We start from the raw sequence: 20962 nt of genomic DNA on the forward strand, positions 1-20962 counted from the left end.
GTAATCCACTTGACTTGGCCTCCCAAAGTGTTGGGATTACAGGCGTGAGGCACTGTGCCTGGCCTGCTAACAGAGTGGATCTTAAATGTTCTGACCACAAGGGAAAGAAAGGTAATGATGTGACATGATGGACATGTTAACTAGCATGATTGTGGTCATCATTTCACAAGGTATATCAAAAACCCACATTCTATGCCTTAAAGTTATAACCTTTTTTTTTTTTTTTTTTTTTTTTTGAGACAGGGTCTGGCTCTGTGGCCTAGGCTGGAGTGCTTTGGCTCAATCTCGGTTCACTGCAACCTTAGCCTCCCGGGGATCAAGAGATCCTCCACCTAAACCTCCCCAGCAGCTGCCACCACACCTGGCTAATTTTTGTGTTTTTGTAAAGACAGGGTTTCGCCATGTTGCACAAGCTGGTCTCAAACTCCTGGGCTCAAGCAATCCACCCGCCTCAGCTCCCAGAGTGCTGGGATTACAGGCATGAGCCGCCATGTCCAGCCTAAATATGCAATCCTTATTTGTCAGTTACACCTCAATAAAGCTGAGGGTGGTGAAGAACAAGCACAGGACTGAGCCATGAATAACAAGAGCCTGCAAGAGACCAGCAAGTTTCCACACAATAGATCTGATATCGTCTCTATTTGTAGCTATTTCCGGATCAACTGCCAAACATGACCAATATTAAAAGCAGCCAGCAAATTAATAGCCCTTACCTTCCTAAGCCACTTTATTCACCGGCTTTCAGACTTTTTTCTAGGTAGAGATTCAAAGTTTTCAGGTATAAAAAGTATTTCCTGGAGCATCCTTAATTCTAAGCCAAGGAACTTCTTAAGTGATTGAGTAATGTGTTTTGTGATTCTCACTTCCCTTAAAATATTAATTAAGAAAACAAATGAGAGCTTCTCCTGAAGGGGTACACTGAGAGTTAAACTGACTGGCCTTCAGTGCTAGCCATATTGCACTTTCTTTCCTGATTAGCACGGGTGCCAGGCTGTTCCTTCAAATTAAGACAATATGCTTATAGTGATGAGCCGTATTGGCCATCTATCTTCCTTTTGTGATCTGGCTCTCATCGAGCTGAAATGAAGCCATTTCTTCTGCCTGGGGCTGATTAAACACAGAGTAAACCCAGTTCTCTAAGGAGGCTCTAATGATTCTCTGCAGAGCGCGTGTCAGCCCGGCACCTGCAGGCTTCAGCTTCTCTGTTTCTATCATAAAATGAAGCATCTGTTTCAGGGAGGTGATATCTTTTTATCATCCAGTGTATTGCTCTGGTCGGAGTGGATGCAGCTCATTTGGTACACAAGGCTGCCGCACCACAGGTAACAAATGGTCCCCCAGGAAGTTCTGCTCTCATCAAGGGTAGAAAGGGCACAGCTTTGGGCAAAAACTTTTGGTAAAAGTTTTCTTGGCTCACATCAAGTGGTCTTCTTTTAGTAAAAACAGGTTAGAAAGTGTAAAGGGGAATCCTTGAAATAAGGCAATCCTTTATTCATCAACTCATTTATTCATTCATTCAATGAATATTCATCAAGCACCAACTAGGAGCGATGCCCCATGCCAGGATCTGGGGAGAGAGAATAAATATGGCAGATGCAGCCTCTGCCCTGTTGGAGGTCAATGCTGGTGATGGAGATAGACATTAAACAATTAATGGTGAATTAAGTACTTAATTACCACTGGGAAGGGTATCCCAAATCGGGAGGCACCCTGGGAATCCATAAGGGGGGCCTGATGCTTTGGGGCTTCAGAAAAGACTCCCCTGGGGAAGTGACATTTAAGCAGAGAACTCAAGGACAAGACAGAACAGTGAGTTCGTACAAGGGTGAAAGATTATTTTTCAGCCAAGGAAATGGCATATTCAAAGGCCCTGGGGTGGAAGGGTGACACTGTGCCACATGAGAAATGAGAAAAAAATCAATGAAAAGGAAAATGGCTAAAGATGGGGTTGGTGACATGGACAGGAATGAAATCAGGCAGGGCTTTAAGGTCGAGTTTTATCCCAGGAGCATGATAGGCATGGACGGTTTGTGCCACAAGCTTTTCTACCATTTATCTAGTAGGAACCACATAGCACTTTCATTGCCAGACACTGCACAGACACATTTAATTTATGATTTGCAATCAATCTAACGTTCTTTCAACAAAGACATTTTAGCCACTCCTTGTAGGTGAGGAAATTAGGACTTAGAGGGGTTAGGGATGGGCCAGGTCCATGTAGCCAGCAGTATGGGTCCAGGTCTCCAACCCAGCCCAGCCCAGCCTAGCCCAAGTCCTGGCTTTTCCTCTGTGCCATGCTGCCTTCCCATCCATGGACCAAATAATGAACTGCTAAAAGTTTTTGGTATTTGTGCAACATTGTACTTTTTCCAATTGTTTTACTCTTTGGGAGAATTTCTAAGTTACTGGATTGATAATATTAAAATAATAATAGCTCTATTCATATCATTATAGAATTAAAGATAGTACAGCAGATTTACCTTATCTCTTAGAAAGAATTCTTGGCAAGAAGGGATTAAACTAGTGTCATGTAGAAACTCAAGGCCTGAGATCTGGAATTAGATTGACCTGGGTTCAAATCCCAGCTTGTCCAGTTACTGACTGAGTAACCTTGAGCAAGGTGGTTACAAATATTGAGACTCAGTTTCATCCCAGTAAAATGGACATATTCACATCTACTTCAGTTTGTTGTTATGAGGATTCAATGAAATAGCTATGCAAATAATTTTCCAAGTTCCTGAGCCACTCAATCCACATTCACCACCTGTCATCACCTGTCATCACCACCACCACTGCCACCATCTTCTTCATCATCACTGTTAGTTAACAGAGTTGCCAGGTCGGTGGGACATGGGACATGGGACATCAAACAGCTCATCTCTTTCCCCTGGAAGGTGTTTTTGAGCCTATTGCAAGTGTGTTGTCCATTTTCCTGCTCTCTCATTACTGAAAGGAATGTGAACTCATCCCTGGCAGGCAGCTGAGGACTAAGTCTGCCTAAGAATGTCGTGCAGCCATTAAATTCAAGAACATTTGAAAATGACATGAAGCAATTCCAAAAAGACTTAAATAACTCTACAAAAGGAGATATAGATGAACACAGCTGGATAGGGGCATTTAAAATGTACCTGTCTTTTAAAATAAATGACTATAACAGATGGGAGGACTTCATTTTGCTTTGAAAACTGCTTTTTTGTCATTAGAGTTTTTATGCTTTTAAAAAATTTTTTGAGGCATCAAATTGATCATTTTTAAATAGAACAAAGAGTTCACATGCAAATATTATATAAATATAACATGGGTGTGTACAGATGTGATGCAAGTTCCCCTGAAAAGTATATAAAACATCTAAATTGGGAAAGACATCTAGACAAAGCCATCTTCTCCCTTGATGGTTATCTGGATTTCACCAGAGTACCTGCCATGCCCTTCCTTAGGCTGCTTGTAGCCAGGTTTATACAAAAAGATCCACAAAAATCACTTAATAAATTAAACAATGCTTATAAGAGCTCCCTGTCCAGTGCCTGGCACCTAGTCAGACTTTGATCAATGTTAGCTATTGCAATAATACAACAATGATACTTTAGGATTGCAAAAGCTTTGAAAGTCCTCCCCTTTAATGTCTATGTTTCACAGATGATAAAACTATGGTCCCAAGAGGTCACGAAACTTTCACAATATTTCAGAGCTACTAAGACCAGAGCCTACCTGTAAGGGCATGAAGAAGCTTAAGCAATCTGAGATCTGAGATAACCAGAAAGTTTCAGAATGCCTAGTGCTCTAAAAAAGCTATTCCTATCTCATGGGATTGTTCTTTCATCACACTAATTCCACTGGCATTCCTTTCTTCTCATCTGTCCCCACTAGGTTCTGTGAGGGCAGGGATTGTGTATGCCTCATTTCCCACCTTCTCCCCAGCAGCAGCACAATCACCTGGCATATGGTATGCATTCAATGAAACGTTTGTAAATTGGATGGAAATGTATCAGCACATGCACAATGCCAAAGGACATGCCAAACTGTCATGATGTCCATCCCAGAATGACATGCAGGACTTAGTTAAATGTTAACCTTTTGTGACTTTGAGAGATTAGACAGTTTTGTTATATAAAGAGGTGCTGAACAAAAACACAAGGTAACGTGCCCAGTGAATCAAGCTTGTTGTGGCTGATCCCTTCTCAATACAACTTCCTGGCTATCAGAGAGAGAACTCTTATCTACAATGAACAAAACCAGGTTAAAAAAAGAGTTAGGTGAAGCAGAAGCTGTGGATTTAGTAGAGAACTCTATACACTACAGACATGCTGATGACCACCTTCAGGCAGAAGATCTGTCCATTTGGAAATCTCATTGCCAATCCCACTGAAATTTGTTCACGGTTGTCTTAAATGTGGTTTGATACTCATTGTGGTCCTAGGGGCAAGGTGCCAGTGATGATGGAGAATGCTGTGTCTCTATAGGAAGGCTCTGTCAACTGTCACTAGCCCAATCCATAAATTCAAACACACCATTTGTCAGCAGCCCTTCTTCCTGCCAGGCTTGCAGGGTAATGCTCCTTTCCCTCAACATAAAGTGTCCAGAGATGGGCCACAAGAAATGGATGGGGTGAAAGACATGCCTGGAATCGTAAATCACTCACTCTCTCTGAAATTCAAATTCATCATCTATAAAATAAGGACTGTAAGGCTTGCCCCATCCACGCCACCAGATGGGTGCAAGGACCATAAAAGGCCACTGACAGGCATCTTCCAGAATGTAAAGTTGATACAATTATAAACTGGTTTTCATGTCTTGAGAGCCTCCCACTAGGTGTTACAAGGTTAAGAAAATGAATAGCACATGGCCCTGCCCTTCAAGGAGATTATAGTGTGGAAGCACGGTGAGATGAAAAACATAGAAAGATAGATATAGAAACACACACACACACCTATTCTCTTATCAAATATTCTCGTAAAAAAATCCAATATAGAATATGCTAAAGTGCATATTAAATAATCTTTGTTTGATTGATATTGACTACTCTCAGTTTCACTCGAATCAGCATATGAAGTTTTACATCTTTAGAGGAGAAGAATAAAAAACTTATAAATGGGGTCCTTTATATGAAATCCTATAAATTCAAAATCAGACATTATTAAAATGGATGAGAACGATGTTCTGGAGTACATATCTGCCTCTTATTGCCTGTACAGGACCTGTGTTTTCTGTATGAGTCCACAAGATCAAAGACTTTATGGACAGAAGCCATGTATCTTCAACACAGGTAAAGGACTTGCATTCATGAAAAGTTGGGGGTTTTCCTCCCTTATCAAACAAACAAGCACACTTGATATTTTGCCAAAACTGATTAAAGTAGATGATATCTGCACTTAACTTTGCAGTAAATGCAAAAACAAAATCTCTAACATTTATAAACAAAAGTTTCTTTCTTACTTCAGAGTTCAAGGCAGGGAACAACTTTCACTGACTCTTAGACATACTACAGCTTGAATGTTACAGGGACATAAAATGTATTTATTGTTGCTGTAGCTCAAAATTTCCATCCCACTACATTTGAACACTGATTTGGGGTTTACAAAAATAGCATCAGCAACATTGCCAAGGAGATCCTATAACCTTAACCCAAAGTAAATATGAAAGCAGAAAAGAAATGCAACCTTTTTAAAGTTCTCTCTATGCAAATATCATGCAGAAGTCACTGACTACTGAACACTCCCACGCCTCTCCAATATCTGAACAACCCCGGAAAAATACCATGACGATCTCCTTGTTATTTTGATCTTTCACAGATTTCCTTTAATTCTTATTCACTCTTTGTGTTGGTGTCTGTATCTACAGCCATTATCTATAGGTGGTAAATTTATTAAAAGTCCAATCGTCATCACCACAAAATCACAAAAGAAGCTTTTTATAAAACCTCTGGGTCTATTTACATTCTTAGATCAAATTGTCACTCTATGCCTGAGCCATCCGTTAAAAGGAAATATATTAATAGTAGTGTGGCATGTGCTAAGACTCATGGGCATACAAACTTCCTACCCTGCTATCCCCAAAACATGTATCTGCATGAATTTATGTCCAACACTGCTGAGGGTCTGGACTAAAAAGAACTTTGGAACACAAGGTTCTGGGAAGACATGGGAAGCCAAGATGGAAGAGAATGCTGTGTGTTTCCCAGACAGTGCCAGAAACTCAGTCTGATGCGCTCTTTCATAAAAGGCATTATGAGACTCAGGTCCAAATTGTACTGCCTGCAGGCTAACGTGATGAAGTGAGACACACAGACAGAGGGATCTGCCCCACACACTTCACCACAGACTTCACCGCCACTCTGACTCCTCCAGGACAACAGTGGAGAACTGCTGAGCCCAGTGGAGCCCAGATGAAGCAACAGAAGGGACCAGCCATGACAGGCGGTCTTGTTGGGGCCATGGAAGGGTCTCGAGAGCTATCAATGTTCATTTGACTTCATGTATTCCCATAACTGAGACCTAGGAATATCCAGGTGCCCTTTGTGTATGGAATGTTGGATTGAACTTGCATTACCCACCTAAAATATGTACATAAAATTTGCTAAGTTTAAATTTCAAATTTGAGCATCACTTCAAGAACACTTGGCACTAAGGTCCCTGAAATGCTCATTGATGATATGAAGCTGAATCAGAAAGCCTGTCCCTAGGGTTCCTTTCTCTAGGACAGACACACCACCAACACTGACATATCTCTTCTGTGTATTAGCAAACAACTTTGTTAGCATATCTTCATACAGCTTCTAAGAGACCTAAGTTATTAACACTCATTTAGTCCCATTGTGTAAACACTGGGAGAATCTGGCTGTCTTTTAAAATGCATTCGATATTCATAAAACCTAAAAAGTATGGCTCACCTTCACAAAATGATTGGTGTCCATAATTGTGAGTGTCAATATATGTCTAGAATTTAGCATTTACTTTGTGATACACAATGAAGAAAATGCAACTACTCTTGAGAAAATAACTCAAAGTATCTAGGTGGAGAATAGATTAGTCCATCAAGGATACAAGTGAGGAACACTTACTAACTATAAAAATAAATAAATAAATAAAGTTGCAATATCAGAAGCCTTTTAGTAACACAGTAGCCTAAACAGAGGAGAACAATTCAGACCTAAATTGTTTCTTCTAGCTTCTGGCCAAAGCTCTGACAAAAACAATACCATCTAAATACCAAAGAAAGTTTTATTGTATATGCTTTTTGGTTTTTGTTTTGCTATACAAGAAATTATTAAAATTTACACTTGTAAAATTAATTATATAAATCTTTCCTCCCACACCATCCTTGTCCCCTTAGCAGTTATTAAAGCAGGTGTGTTTTCCCTGAATTGGATAAAATATCTTCAAGGTCCAAAATAAAAGACAGAATTACTAGCAAACTTTGATAAATTCTAGAAATTGATATAAGAATAAAATTGTATCATCTCCTTAAACAAGACTATTGAGGGCCGGACACAATGTCTCATGCCTGTAATACCAGCACTTTGGGAGGCCAAGGCGGGCGGATCACGAGGTCATGAGATCGACACCATTGTGGCCATCATGGTGAGACCCCCCCGTCTCTACTAAAAGTACAAAAATTAGCTGGGCATGGGGGCACTCGCCTGTAGTCCCAGCCTCTCGGGAGGCTGAGGCAGGAGCATTGCTTGAACCCAGGAGGCGGAGGTTGCAGTGAGCCGAGAACGTGCCACTGCACTCCAGCCTGGAGACAGAGCGAGACTCCATCTCAAAAAAAAGAAAAGAGACTATTGAAAAATTTTGCCCACTCCAGCACCTGTTGTTTCCTGACTTTTTAATGATTGCCATTCTAACTGGTGTGAGATGGTATCTCATTGTGGTTTTGATTTGCATTTCTCTGATGGCCAGTGATGGTGAGCATTTTTTCATGTGTTTTTTGGCTGCATAAATGTCTTCTTTTGAGAAGTGTCTGTTCATGTCCTTCGCCCACTTTTTGATGGGGTTGTTTGTTTTTTTCTTGTAAATTTGTTGGAGTTCATTGTAGATTCTGGATATTAGCCCTTTGTCAGATGAGTAGGTTGCGAAAATGTTCTCCCATTTTGTAGGTTGCCTGTTCACTCTGATGGTAGTTTCCTTTGCTGTGCAGAAGCTCTTGAGTTTAATTAGATCCCATTTGTCAATTTTGGCTTTTGTTGCCATTGCTTTTGGTGTTTTAGACATGAAGTCCTTGCCCATGCCTATGTCCTGAATGGTAATGCCTAGGTTTTCTTCTAGGGTTTTTATGGTTTTAGGTCTAACATTTAAGTCTTTAATCCATCTTGAATTGATTTTTGTATAAGGTGTAAGGAAGGGATCCAGTTTCAGCTTTCTACATATGGCTAGCCAGTTTTCCCAGCACCATTTATTAAATAGGGAATCCTTTCCCCATTTCTTGTTTTTGTCAGGTTTGTCAAAGATCAGATAGTTGTAGATATGTGGCATTATTTCTGACAGCTCTGTTCTGTTCCATTGATCTATATCTCTGTTTTGGTACCAGTACCATGCTGTTTTGGTTACTGTAGCCTTGTAGTATAGTTTGAAGTCAGGTAGTGTGATGCCTCCAGCTTTGTTCTTTTGGCTTAGGATTGACTTGGCGATGCGGGCTCTTTTTTGGTTCCATATGAACTTTAAAGTAGTTTTTTCCAATTCTGTGAAGAAAGTCATTGGTAGCTTGATGGGGATGGCATTGAATCTGTAAATTACCTTGGGCAGTATGGCCATTTTCATGATATTGATTCTTCCTACCCATGAGCATGGAATGTTCTTCCATTTGTTTGTATCCTCTTTTATTTCCTTGAGCAGTGGTTTGTAGTTCTCCTTGAAGAGGTCTTTCACTGGAGAGGATGTGGAGAAATAGGAACACTTTTACACTGTTGGTGGGACTGTAAACTAGTTCAACCCTTGTGGAAGTCAGTGTGGCGATTCCTCAGGGATCTAGAACTAGAAATTCCATTCGACCCAGCCATCCCATTACTGGGTATATACCCAAAGGACTATAAATCATGCTGCTATAAAGACACATGCACACGTATGTTTATTGCTGCATTATTCACAATAGCAAAGACTTGGAACCAACCCAAATGTCCAACAATGATAGACTGGATTAAGAAAATGTGGCACATATACACCATGGAATACTATGCAGCCATAAAAAATGATGAGTTCACGTCCTTTGTAGGGACATGGATGAAACTGGAAATCATCATTCTTAGTAAACTATCGCAAGAACAAAAAACCAAACACCGCATATTCTCACTCATAGGTGGGAATTGAACAATGAGAACACATGGACACAGGAAGGGGAACATCACACTTCGGGGACTGTTGTGGGGTGGGGGGAGGGGGGAGGGATAGCATTAGGAGATATACCTAATGCTAGATGACAAGTTGGTGGGTGCAGCGCACCAGCATGGCACATGTATACATATGTAACTTACCTGCACATTGCGCACATGTACCATAAAACCTAAAGTATAATAATGATAATAATAATAATAATAATAAAAGAAAAAAAAAAGAAAGAAAAAAAAAAAAAAAAAAAAAAGAAAAATTTTGCCCAGTTAATTCAAAGCTTTTTCATGTGGGGGAAAACAATAACAACAACAACAACAAAAAAAAAAAAAAAAAAAAAAAGCTCTTACTATGAATGAATATTTTAGCATTTTGAAAGCAAGTCTTTGTGAGAAAATTCCATAAACATAGAAAACTTTTAGATGTGTCAAATTCAACAATCTGCTTATGTTGGTGACATGAAACACACTAAGTCTTTCAGGAGGTCCAACTTTAAAAATATTTTAAATGACCAATGACATGAAAGTATGAATTTGCTTCACCCTTTTCTTTTTGATATCAGTGACATATTTAGGAAAAGATAAAGTAACTCTTAACAAAGTAACATTTTATTTCCCGTGATTAGGTCTGTTCACAAATATAACAGGTATAACCAAAGTTTTACTAAGCAGTTAAATTTCCAATCTTGGTAAAAGATATCCAGAACCGGTCCACATTTGTATTTTAAATGTTTTTGTTTAACTCTTCCGCAGAAAAAAAAAAAAAGTGTTCCTCAGTCATTCATATGTGATACTAGATTCAGTGGATCTTGCAAAATATTATGTAAATATTTGAAAAAAAATGCTCTTTTCAATTGCAAGAAGCCAAACTGTAAAACACATATTGTGTGGCAGTGTGGATTTAGTTTCAAATTGGATGATGCAGGCAAAATACTTCGTAAGTGGTAAATAAAGTACTGCATATTTGCAAGTTATTCAAACTGCTTGTGAAGCTTCCTACATGAAGTTGATGGTGGTGGTGATAATTAATAACAATAGCTATTATTTACTGAGTGAGTGTGCCAGCCACCATTCTAAGCACTTCACATATATTTGCTTATTTATTACTCAGAAGAATTGGTGGAAGTTTGGTTGAAGTACATACTCTTATTATTTCCACTTGACAGATAAACACTGACAGTACAAAGAAGTTAAGTAAATTGCCTTAGGTCATACAGCTCATCACCTTATGACTATTAAAGTAGTTCTTCATGCCTTCACGCAACTGTAGTCACAAATGAAACTGCTGGCACAGAATTTATGAATTACTGTCTAGTTAGAATATATGATCCAGGTAACCCAACCTATGGCCACATTTCTTTTTGGTTATTAAAGTAAAATCACACACGTGAACTTATTTAGATACCCAAAGATATGGCAGGCGTCTTTGAACTAACGCACAGACTTGTTCCCTTTGTTTGAAATTGATTCAAATGAGTCATATGATCTGTACAAATGCTCTTCCTGTTCTAGAGTAAGACATGCTAAATGTTTAATAAATGAGTGTGTGCTTCCCAGTGTGGCAGTGTTTGCCTTTCTTACTTGGTGTGTTACTCAGAAATCTTTGGTTTGCTGGCCAGGTGCAGCGGCTCAAACCTGTAATCCCAGCACTTTGGGAGGCCAAGGCAGGTGGATCACCTGAGGTCAGGAGTTCGAGACCAGCCTGGCCAACATCATGAAACTCCATCTCTACTAAAAATACAAATAATAATAATAATAATAATAATAATAATAATAACTGGGTGTGGTAGTGCATACCTGCAATTCCAGCTGCCTGGGAGGTGGAGGCAGGAGAATTGCTTGAGCCCGGGAGGTGGAGGTTGCAGTGAGCCAAGATTGCGCCACTGCACTCCAGCTTGGGTGACAAAATGAGACTGTGTCTCAAAAAAAAAAAAATCTTTGGTTTGCCATGAGTAAAAAGTCAATGAAACCAACTAAAACCAAAAAGGAGAAACATATTAGTTCCAATAAGTGAGGAGTTTAGAGAGTTCAGTTTTCAGGTGTGGCTGGATCCAGGTACTCAAGTAATGTCATCATGCTCATCTCACTAGTGCTCCTGCTCTGTGCTGCTCTGCTTCTTTCTCCATTGGCATCCTTAATCAGGCTCTCTTCACTGCAGTTAATGGTTTATATGTGGCTATTCTAGAAGTGAGCATACTTCTTTCTTTACATCTCCAACGAATGTCTCAGGCAAGCCTTGCATTGGCAGAGCCTGGTATCATGTACCCATCTCTGAACAAATCACTTCCTTCAGAAGAATAAGACATCTGACTGGCTAATCAAGAAGCAGGAGGAGGAGAAAGTGGGGGGAAGGGAAGAGAACATAGAGAAGATGATGGTGATAAATGGACATGTGACATGAGTAGCCTCTCGTAGCCCAGAGGTGTCTTGCTGATTTTTATCTTTAATGTTATCTCAAAAATTTAGCTTCCAAAAAACAAAAAGAAATAGACCATTCCTTCTCCTCTTTAGGTTCTGTTCTTTATTTGTGCCTTATTTATTTTATTTAGAAGAAAATAATACAGAGTAGCTTTGAACAAGGCAAGGCTTATATGGATGATGCCATTTAGGAGCGAGATAGTTTCTTTCTCTGCTTCATTGTACTTGGTGATAACTATAATCAGTGCCTATGGTGACTCTTCATTGTATCATTCCAATAAATTCACATTCATATTTAAAATCATAAATTAACAAGGGTTACTACAAAGTGTGCCTTATTACGCATTTATAATTTCTCAGACACAAGGAAAATAATGGGAGTTTCCCTGTGGTCATTTGTCACATAATAATATCCTTCTGCCCTGCTGCACACAAAGGTCCCATTGATTGGAAGAGCAGCTACACTTGTGTGCAGGGCCAAAGGATTGGGGAAATTCTCAACTGGTTTAACAAGAATGAGCACCACACCTTCCGAAAGGTCTGCAGTGACCAAGTCACAAAAACCGAGTGTGCACTGAGAATTGGGAAAAATTAGAGAAGTGCCTTTAGGCAACTAGAAACTGAGAGACTGAGAGTTCAGGTAAGAGCAAATGAGTATCTTGGGCCATGCCTTACATTTCTCCTGAAATTTCTTCCCACCCTCAAGAGAGAGAGAGAGAGAGAGAGAGAGCCAAGAGAGAGAGCTATTCCATAGCCACATGGGTGCCGGTCCTCACACCCAGACCCTGAAGCCCCCATAGCATTACTGTGAATTATATTCTCCCCCTTCCCTTGACTTTTTTGTTGAACTTTTCTTTTTCTTTTAGACCCGGGACAGAACATTGAGTAAGTCATACTCCTCAACTCATAGCACGCTATCGTTACAACTTTGTGCCAAGCCCTTAACTCATGTGTTCATTAACTTTTATCTCCTTTTCCCCTTCCATTTTCCTCCCACAACCCATAAGCAATAGCATTATTGTGTTTGATGACATCCTTGAGTTTGTATGCATTCTCATAAGACACCCCAAATTTCCTTGTTCTGTCTGTATATGTACCTTATATATACATATATGTTTATGTATAGGCATATACATATATATGTGTACATATATACACATATATGTCTACATATAAACACATATATATGTTTACATATATACACGTATGTATGTTTATACATAAATGGTGCCCATAGACGTTTTTGTGGTTTTCCTCCCTCTTAGTCAGTTTTTAAGATTTAATCTGCACTGCTTGAAACCGCTGCATAGCATTGTATGATGAGCCTCCCTGACATCTCATTACCCATCACCCCAGCGACAAACACCTCAGTCACCACCAACCTTACCACCACACCCAATGCTGGGATGGGTTTCACTCCCAGGAGCAGGACAGCTGGCTCATGGGGCTCATGGATCGGTCTCCATCTGACTTCCCTGCCTTGACTATGAAGCACCCACCATGATGACAGTATCAGGTTCATAGCATGTGAACAGAAGAATCTGGGGCTCAAAGAGGTTAAGTGATCTGCCTAACTTCACATCGCTAGTTAAATGCTGGAGTCTGGATTCAAAGCCAAGTTTCTCTGACTCCCAGGTTCACTTCCTTCCACCATACCACACTGCCTTCTGAGACAGCCATGTATAAAGGGGTCCTGGAGAACCTCTGACTGGCCTGCACACTGGAAGGAGTATGGAGCCTCAGGAAGCTCATGCCATTTGCAGGAGGGAGGAGCCTGACTCCTTCTCTTCCTGGGTGGTACCTGGGATTCAATCTGTGAGGTGGGAAGCCTATACTAGCAGGACTCTAACTATGCCGAGAATCTGTTTCCCCTTTTATTCCTTTTTGCCCAATAAATTCCATTTTTCTAACCCTTCAAACTGTCTGCAAGCCTAATATTTCATGATTGTGTGACAAGACCCCTATTTTAGCTGAACTAAGGAGAAAGGCTACAACACTTCCATGGAAATCTTATGTTTCAATATCCTAGGATATATAGGTAGCAAAGATTTGGTTAATAATCTTTCTTGTAAGAAGGCCAGAAAAAGTATTCCTTCCCTTCATCAGGCATCCATTCCCCCCAGTGCCTTCAGGTCTGCTGGGAGTGGAGAACAGGGCCCGCTGAAAGGTCATTGTATAATCAGAGGTGAGGGAGAGCCCCACTGGCTAGAGGCCAGGCAAACTTAGGCCTCCTCGCACCCCTGATGCAAGCAGATTAACAGCTGCCATCTGGCAAGCACAGTTTCTCCATGCAAACTGCAAACCTCACCCCCCGGGTGAATCACTGGTGTATCCAATACCAGTCAAGCCCAATGAAACTCTGATGGCTCTATTAATGAAGGTGAAAACTTGAGATACGCCAAATACAGATTAAATGGCATCTTGGTAATATGATTATCTCTGAATTACTAGCAGCAAAGTGAGACAGCCAAATGACTAATCTTGGGGAAGGCCGAGTGCTTTGGACAGAGGATTCACTACTCCAGCCCTGGGGGCATCATTTGCTGTATCAGAGTCATATTTTACCACAGGGAACACCCAAGAGTGGTGGCTTCCTCTGCAGTAGAAGGTCACTCTGTTTCCAGAAAAGATTTAATTTCTTCAAGTTCTGAGATACCAAATGCAAAGTGGTCTGAAACAAGATGACGAGGGTGTATGTCAGGAAAAAATGAGGAGGAATCACAGGAGTCTGGCAGATGTTCCTGTCAATAGCATTGTTGAAATTAACAGAAATGAAAGGATAGAAATGATTGAGAGGAAAGCCTAAAAGCCACAAGCCAAGTCATTTTCTCCTGCTTTCTTTCCACTTCTTTTAGCTCTCTAGTGTTTAGTAAGCTTTTCATTCTTTTTTTTTTTTTTTTTTTTTTTTTTTTGATGGAGTCTTGCTCTGTCGTCCAAACTGGAGTGGCACAGACTTGGCTCACTGCAACTTCTGCCTCCTGGGTTCAAGCAATTCTCCTGCCTCAGCCTCTTGAGTAGCTGGGACTACAAACACCTACCACCACACCCAGCTACTTTTTGTATTTTTCTTTTTTCCCGAGATGGAGTCTTGCTCTGTCACCCAGGCTGGAGTGCAGTGGTGTGATCTCGGCTCACTGCAACCTCCGCCTCCTGGGTTCAAGCGGTTCTCCTGCCTCAGCCTCCCCAGTAGCTGGGATTGTGCCACTGTGCCCAGCTAATTTTTGTATTTTTAGTAGACACGGGGTTTCACCATATTGGCTAGGCTGCTCTTGAACTCCCAACCACAAATGATCCTCCTGCCTCAGCCTCCCAAAGTGCTGGGATTATAGGCATGAACCGCCATGCCCAGCCTGTTTAGTAAGTTTTTCTATGCTAGCGCTTTCAATCCATTAGCACATGTCACCTCTGTGAGGTGGGCATTGTCATTTCCATTTTCCATGTGGGAAAGCTAAGGCTTACAGTGTTCATGACCAGACACAGTGGCTCACTCCTATAATCCCAGCACTTCGGGAGGTTGAGGTGGGAGGATCACTTGAGCCTAGGAGACTAGCCTGGGCAACAATTGTGAGACCCTGTCTCTACAAAAAAATTAAAAATTAGCCGGGACACCTGTGCTCCCAGCTACTTGGGAGGTTGAGGTGGGAGGATCATCTGTGCCCGGGTGGGTAGGGCTGCAGAGTGCTATGATCCCACTGCTGCACTCCAGGCTGAGAGACAGAGTGAGACCCTGTCTAAAAAAAAAAAAAAGAATATTAATGACTTGTCTGACATTGCACATCAGCTGGAAAAGGAAAAGGGAGGTTAAGAGACATTTTCACATTTTTGTTTTTGAGACGGAATCTAGCTCTGTCTCCCAGGCTGGAGTGTAGTGGTGTGATGTCGGCTCACTGCAACCTCGCCCTCCCGGGTTCAAGCAATTCTCTGCCTCAGCCTCCTGAGTAGCTGAGATTACAGGTGCCCGCCACCATGTCCGGCTAATTTTTATATTTTTAGTAGAGATGGGGTTTTACCATCTTGGCCAGGCTGGTCTTGAACTCCTGACCTCGTGATCCATCTGCCTAGGCCTCCCAAAGTGCTGGGATTACAGGTGTGAGCCACCGTGCCCAGCCCATCTTCTTTAAAACAGATGATCAGGACTTGTCAAGTGATGGTGATATTAGAGGAGTGGGATTGTTAGTAAATATCTGTAAATAATTTGGGATGGATACAGTGGCTCATATCTGTAATCCCAGCACTTTGGGATGCCAAGGCAGAAGGATGCTTGAGTCCAGAAGTTCAAGACAAGCCTGGGCAACATAGTGACATTTCGTCTCTACAAAAGATAATTTTTTTAATTAGTCAAGTGTGGTGGCATGCACCTGTAGTCCCAGCTACTTAGGAGGTTGAGGTGTGAGGAGCCCTTGAGCCTGGGAGTATAAGACTGCAGTGAGCTACTATCACATAGTTGCATGCCAGCCTGGGTGACAGGGTGAGACCCTATCCAAATAATAATAATTTAACAAATAAAGTCTCTCTCTCTCTCTTTTTTTTTTTTTTTTTTTTTTTGAGACAGAGTCTCGCTCTGTCGCCCAGGCTGGAGTGCAGTGGCGTGATCTCAGCTCACTGCAAGCTCCACCTCCCGGGTTCATGCCATTCTCCTGCCTCAGCCTCCCAAGTAGCTGGGACTACAGGCACCCGCCACTATGCCTGGATAATTTTTTGCATTTTTAGTAGAGACGGGGTTTCACCGTGTTAGCCAGGATGGTCTCGGTCTCCTGACCTCCTGATCCACCCGCCTCAGCCTCCCAAAGTGTTGGGATTACAGGCATGAGCCAGTGCGCCCAGCCTCTAAAGTCTCTTTTAATGTAGCTGGAATTGTGTAAGAAAGTCTTTCCCCAGCAAATAAGAAATGGACTATGAAATCTCCCAGAATCTTATTTAGCCCCTAAATCTCCTTACAGTTTAGCCATGGGAGGCCCGAGACATGAACTGGTGGCATGACGCATGATCTAATGTGCATATTGTATAAAGTTATCTAAATACATCTCGAGAGAGCCCACACTTTCTCCGTTCTTTTGAAGTACATTTCCATGCGTAGCAGACAGATGAACAAAATGTTGGTTCTAAGACCTCAGATATACTCTACCTGTTTCAATCAGATGCATAACTGTGGTAAGCCTGTTATTGTTTACTTTTCACACTATCACTAGCAACTTTAATTTTTGGTTATGTTCTCGAAATCTCTTTCTGGAAAAGCAAATGAGATCACATTCTCCATTCTCCTGGTTAACAGTGTCATTATCACGCTGCAGATTCTCAAACAACAGCTAAATTCCACTGTCATTCCGAATCCTTTCTCTTTCGTTTGTAACGGATTCACAAACATATTCAGTCTTCTGCCTTCTCAATGGAGAAAATGTTAAGGAAACTACCATAAGTGGTGCTTCATTGTAAATGGCTTTAAAAAGCCATATGCAAGGATGAATAATCTTCCTTTTTGTTTCCATCTTGCCTAAATATTCTTTCGCTTTGTGTTTTGCAATACCTTTTGCACCCAGCTTTGGTCAAAATTGTTGTTGGCCATTTGCCAGTTTGAAATGTCCTACAAAATGAATTGCTTCTTTTGTAAATAAGAAAAATCTTGGTAACTTTGGAAAACATTGCTTGGAAATACCACACTGGAGTTATAGCTAGTTGTGAGCACTTTCTGTGGGGGCAAAGGAGTGCAGTGAGTTTACTGTCTGTTCAGCATGTATAAATCATGATCCAGGTAATATTTTGTGCTTGCCTTCGTATCTTCTAGCAGCTGTAGTTTGGGGCATCGCAAATATTCTTTCAAGAAAACACCACATATTTCCTTTCTCAGGATGGCCTTTCATTTTGGGTTAAATTTTCAAATAACACCAGTACCAGATGGAATTTGGGACAAATTTTTAACCACTGATTTATTGGCTGAGGCTTAATGAGGACACCATGATACTCAAATGAATAAGTTCACTCACTTTCATTGGCTTCCTTTTCTTAATTTTTACATTAAGAAGTTAATTTACTCCTCTTATAGTTTAAATGCCAACCTCTTCTAAAATTATTCTAACAAGGTAACTTCTGATTTGGCCACTTTTTATCTTTTCTCTTTCTCCTGTCACCCTGTGCTTTTCAGGGTGAAATATCTGTAAATGGCACATCAAGGACAGATAACAGAGTTGCCAGTTCATTCTCAAACCAAAGCAGTCATCAGAATTAACCCAACAATGCACTGCAGGGCACTTTAGGGTATATTATCATATAGAAAATAATGTCTGTAATTTTTAGGGACTTAGAAAAGACAATGGAAGCACACCAAAGGGGAATTTATTAAAGCTCACATTTTTATTTTTTTTTTTGAAATGGAGTTTCACTCTTGTTGCCCAGGCTGGAGTGCAATGGCACTATCTCAGCTCACTGCAACCTCTGCCTCCCGGGTTCAAGTGATTCTCCTGCCTCAGCCTCCCGAGTAGCTGGGATTACAGGCATGTGCCACCACGCCCGGCTAATTTTGTACTTTTAGTAGAGACGGGGTTTCTCCATGTTGGCCAGGCTGGTCTCAAACTCCCAACCTCAGGTGATCTGCCCACCTCAGTCTCCCAAAGTTCTGGGATTACAGGTGTGAACCACCATGTCCAGCCTAAAGTTCACATTTTAAAAGAGAAATAGATCTCTATTTTTGCCCATTGAAAGAAATTCTATACATATATACACTATGAATCACTATGTAGGATTATTAGAGCAACTTTCAATAGTTTTCTTCCCAATATATGATTCTTCTTGAATATTTCTTAATACAATATTCAAAATTATGAGAATAAAATTTTGAAACTTTATTGAAATGATGGACTACTTAAGGCAGGATTAGATTAATGGTCACTTAAAACTGTATCTCTACACTTTCATTCATGATGTAGATTGTTTTTTATTTTGTCCTCTGAGAATTAGCTGAAATAAGATGTATTAGGCCAAGATACCTGGACAGGAAATTGCCACTAGGTATGAACAAAAGACATCCAAGCTCTCCATTCTAATGAAAACGCAATCAGCCATATCTGCACTTAGAAGAAGAGACAAAACATGCAAACAACTCAGATATTTTGAAAATTGTCATTAAAACTCATCTTACGCATAACTCATAGTGAGGGGCATGTAACTAATCAATGAATGAGCGGTACAAAGCATCAAACCTTGATAATTTTCAGTCCCTCTCCCACAGACTTTTAATACCATCTTAAGAAAATATCCATTTAAATGTTTACTTAAATTCAGAAAAAAAATCTTATGTAGATATAACATCTTGAATCTCCTTAGACACATTGAAGAGACTACCAATAAAAGCTACTCAGAATCACTATATGAAATAATGCAGGTGCTCTATGACACACTGGGTCATGTCATAGCCACATACTGAACAAACATACAGTTAGTGGAGTCTGTTGGGTACAAGACTTGGTAATTCTTCATTTTTCCACATGATATCTCAAATGGTGTTTCCTCTGAAAGCCAAGTTTTATCTTGGGAAAGACTTCATTTTAAAGCCCAACATTACAGAATCTTAGAATTCAACAAAAATACAGAGAATATAGTTTTAGTGCAAATTTTAATTGAGACCAAACTTTGCTGATGTCACTACAAGCAAGTACACTATCTTAAAAAATATTAAAATACACAACTCTCAGACTTTATTTCTCTGTGTGTGTGTGTGTGTGTGTGTGCAATTGTGTGTGTATTTTAATGCAAGTGTTTTCTACGAAGAAACTTGGCCACAGAACTCCTTCTCCTTTGGGAGTGTTGTATTTTTGTTTTCATATGTGGCACTGTACGTATTTCTACAGTTGTGAACAACTACATTAGATTAAAATCTGTCAGATTTATCTTTTTAGCAGGAGAAAAGAAATATGTGTTTCTCCAGAAAGGAAATCAATGTGTCTTTATGATAGATGCGGAGTGGAAAGCTGGAGACTGTCGCTTTAAGCGATGAAGCAGAAAGACAGGGTAGCTATCACAATTGGCTGCCGACACAATTGTCGTGAGGCAAAGCCCTGTTTAAATATCATAATCCTTGTTTATAGGGTAGACTTAGATTCATTGACTTAGTAGTTATTACTCCGACTTGTTAAGTAACAAAATCTTGCATCTGAGGTATCCGTAGTTTGCTTTGTTTAAACTTCTTTAGCAACATACTTTAGCCAGAGCTGTGCTCTGTTCTTTTCTGTAGTACAAGAAAGATTATTTCCTTCCTTCTAGGAAGGCACCAGGCTTTCAAGGCCCTGTAAATGTACCAAAGAATCTCCCTTCTCAAGGCAAACAGGAGAAACCCAGGCTATGCCAGAGACAGATGTAGCAGGAAGCATACTCAAGGAAGGATGAGAGGCTGCTTCATGACAAAAATATGTCCAAAGGTCTTCTCCCTTCTGTTGGAAATCACTCTCCTCCCTAAGATCCCCAAGGTCTTCAGATAGAGCTATGCCAGATGGAAAAGAAAGCCTCTGCCCTTGCATCGTGAGATTAAGAGATTCCCCATTCAGAGATGGTACAACCAGCAGACACCCTATTAAGATAGCCTAGGAAAATTAGGTGAGCTCTGATGTCTTTGCAGCAGAAGTCTGTATGCTTCTATGATTACAGCCAGCAAAACCATTCTAACGAACTTGTAAAGCAATGTCAAGATCTATGAACTCACACATCAGTTGAAATTGCTGTATCTTTTGTCTTATGAATGAAATCTGTCAGCAAAGTATTTAACGTGTTTATCTGCAACCAATTTCAATAATCACATTCGATGCATAAGCCCCTTTTTTACCTAACTTCTTCTAAAATGATATGTTGATTTCTCATTGAATGTCCTCAATGAATGTTTCTGGAAGGCATTCTATTAATATGAGTGTGTGCTCAGCATATTAACCGAGACCTGATTAAATCATTAAATGAAAAGACATTGTATGCAAAGCACCCTAGTCAAGGGTTTGGAACATGACAGGCACTCATCACAGGCCCATGGCCTAGTCATCACTCCTCTCTTCAACTCACATCCTAAAAATTAAATCAATAAGCACAAATAACTAATGCATTTGCCTAAAGCTAAATGACTCTTTTCCACCAATGTCCACTCTATCCTTACCCCACTCCTGCAATCACCAAGTTATTCAGAAATCAGGATTTAAGGATTCATTGACCACCATCACATCCATTACAACTAATTGGAAGCCTTTATATAAT

The 20962-nt window shown here is 40.4% G+C and overlaps 1 long non-coding RNA gene across 1 annotated transcript in view; it reads right to left on the minus strand.

The window, feature by feature from the left end:
- Nucleotides 1–20962, minus strand: part of LOC129014008 (uncharacterized) — a 156963-nt gene that overhangs the window by 49600 nt on the left and 86401 nt on the right. The window lies entirely within an intron of this gene.

The sequence above is a fragment of the Pongo pygmaeus genome, chromosome 16 (assembly GCF_028885625.2).
Source record: "Pongo pygmaeus isolate AG05252 chromosome 16, NHGRI_mPonPyg2-v2.0_pri, whole genome shotgun sequence".
NCBI classification, from domain to species: Eukaryota; Metazoa; Chordata; class Mammalia; order Primates; family Hominidae; genus Pongo; species Pongo pygmaeus.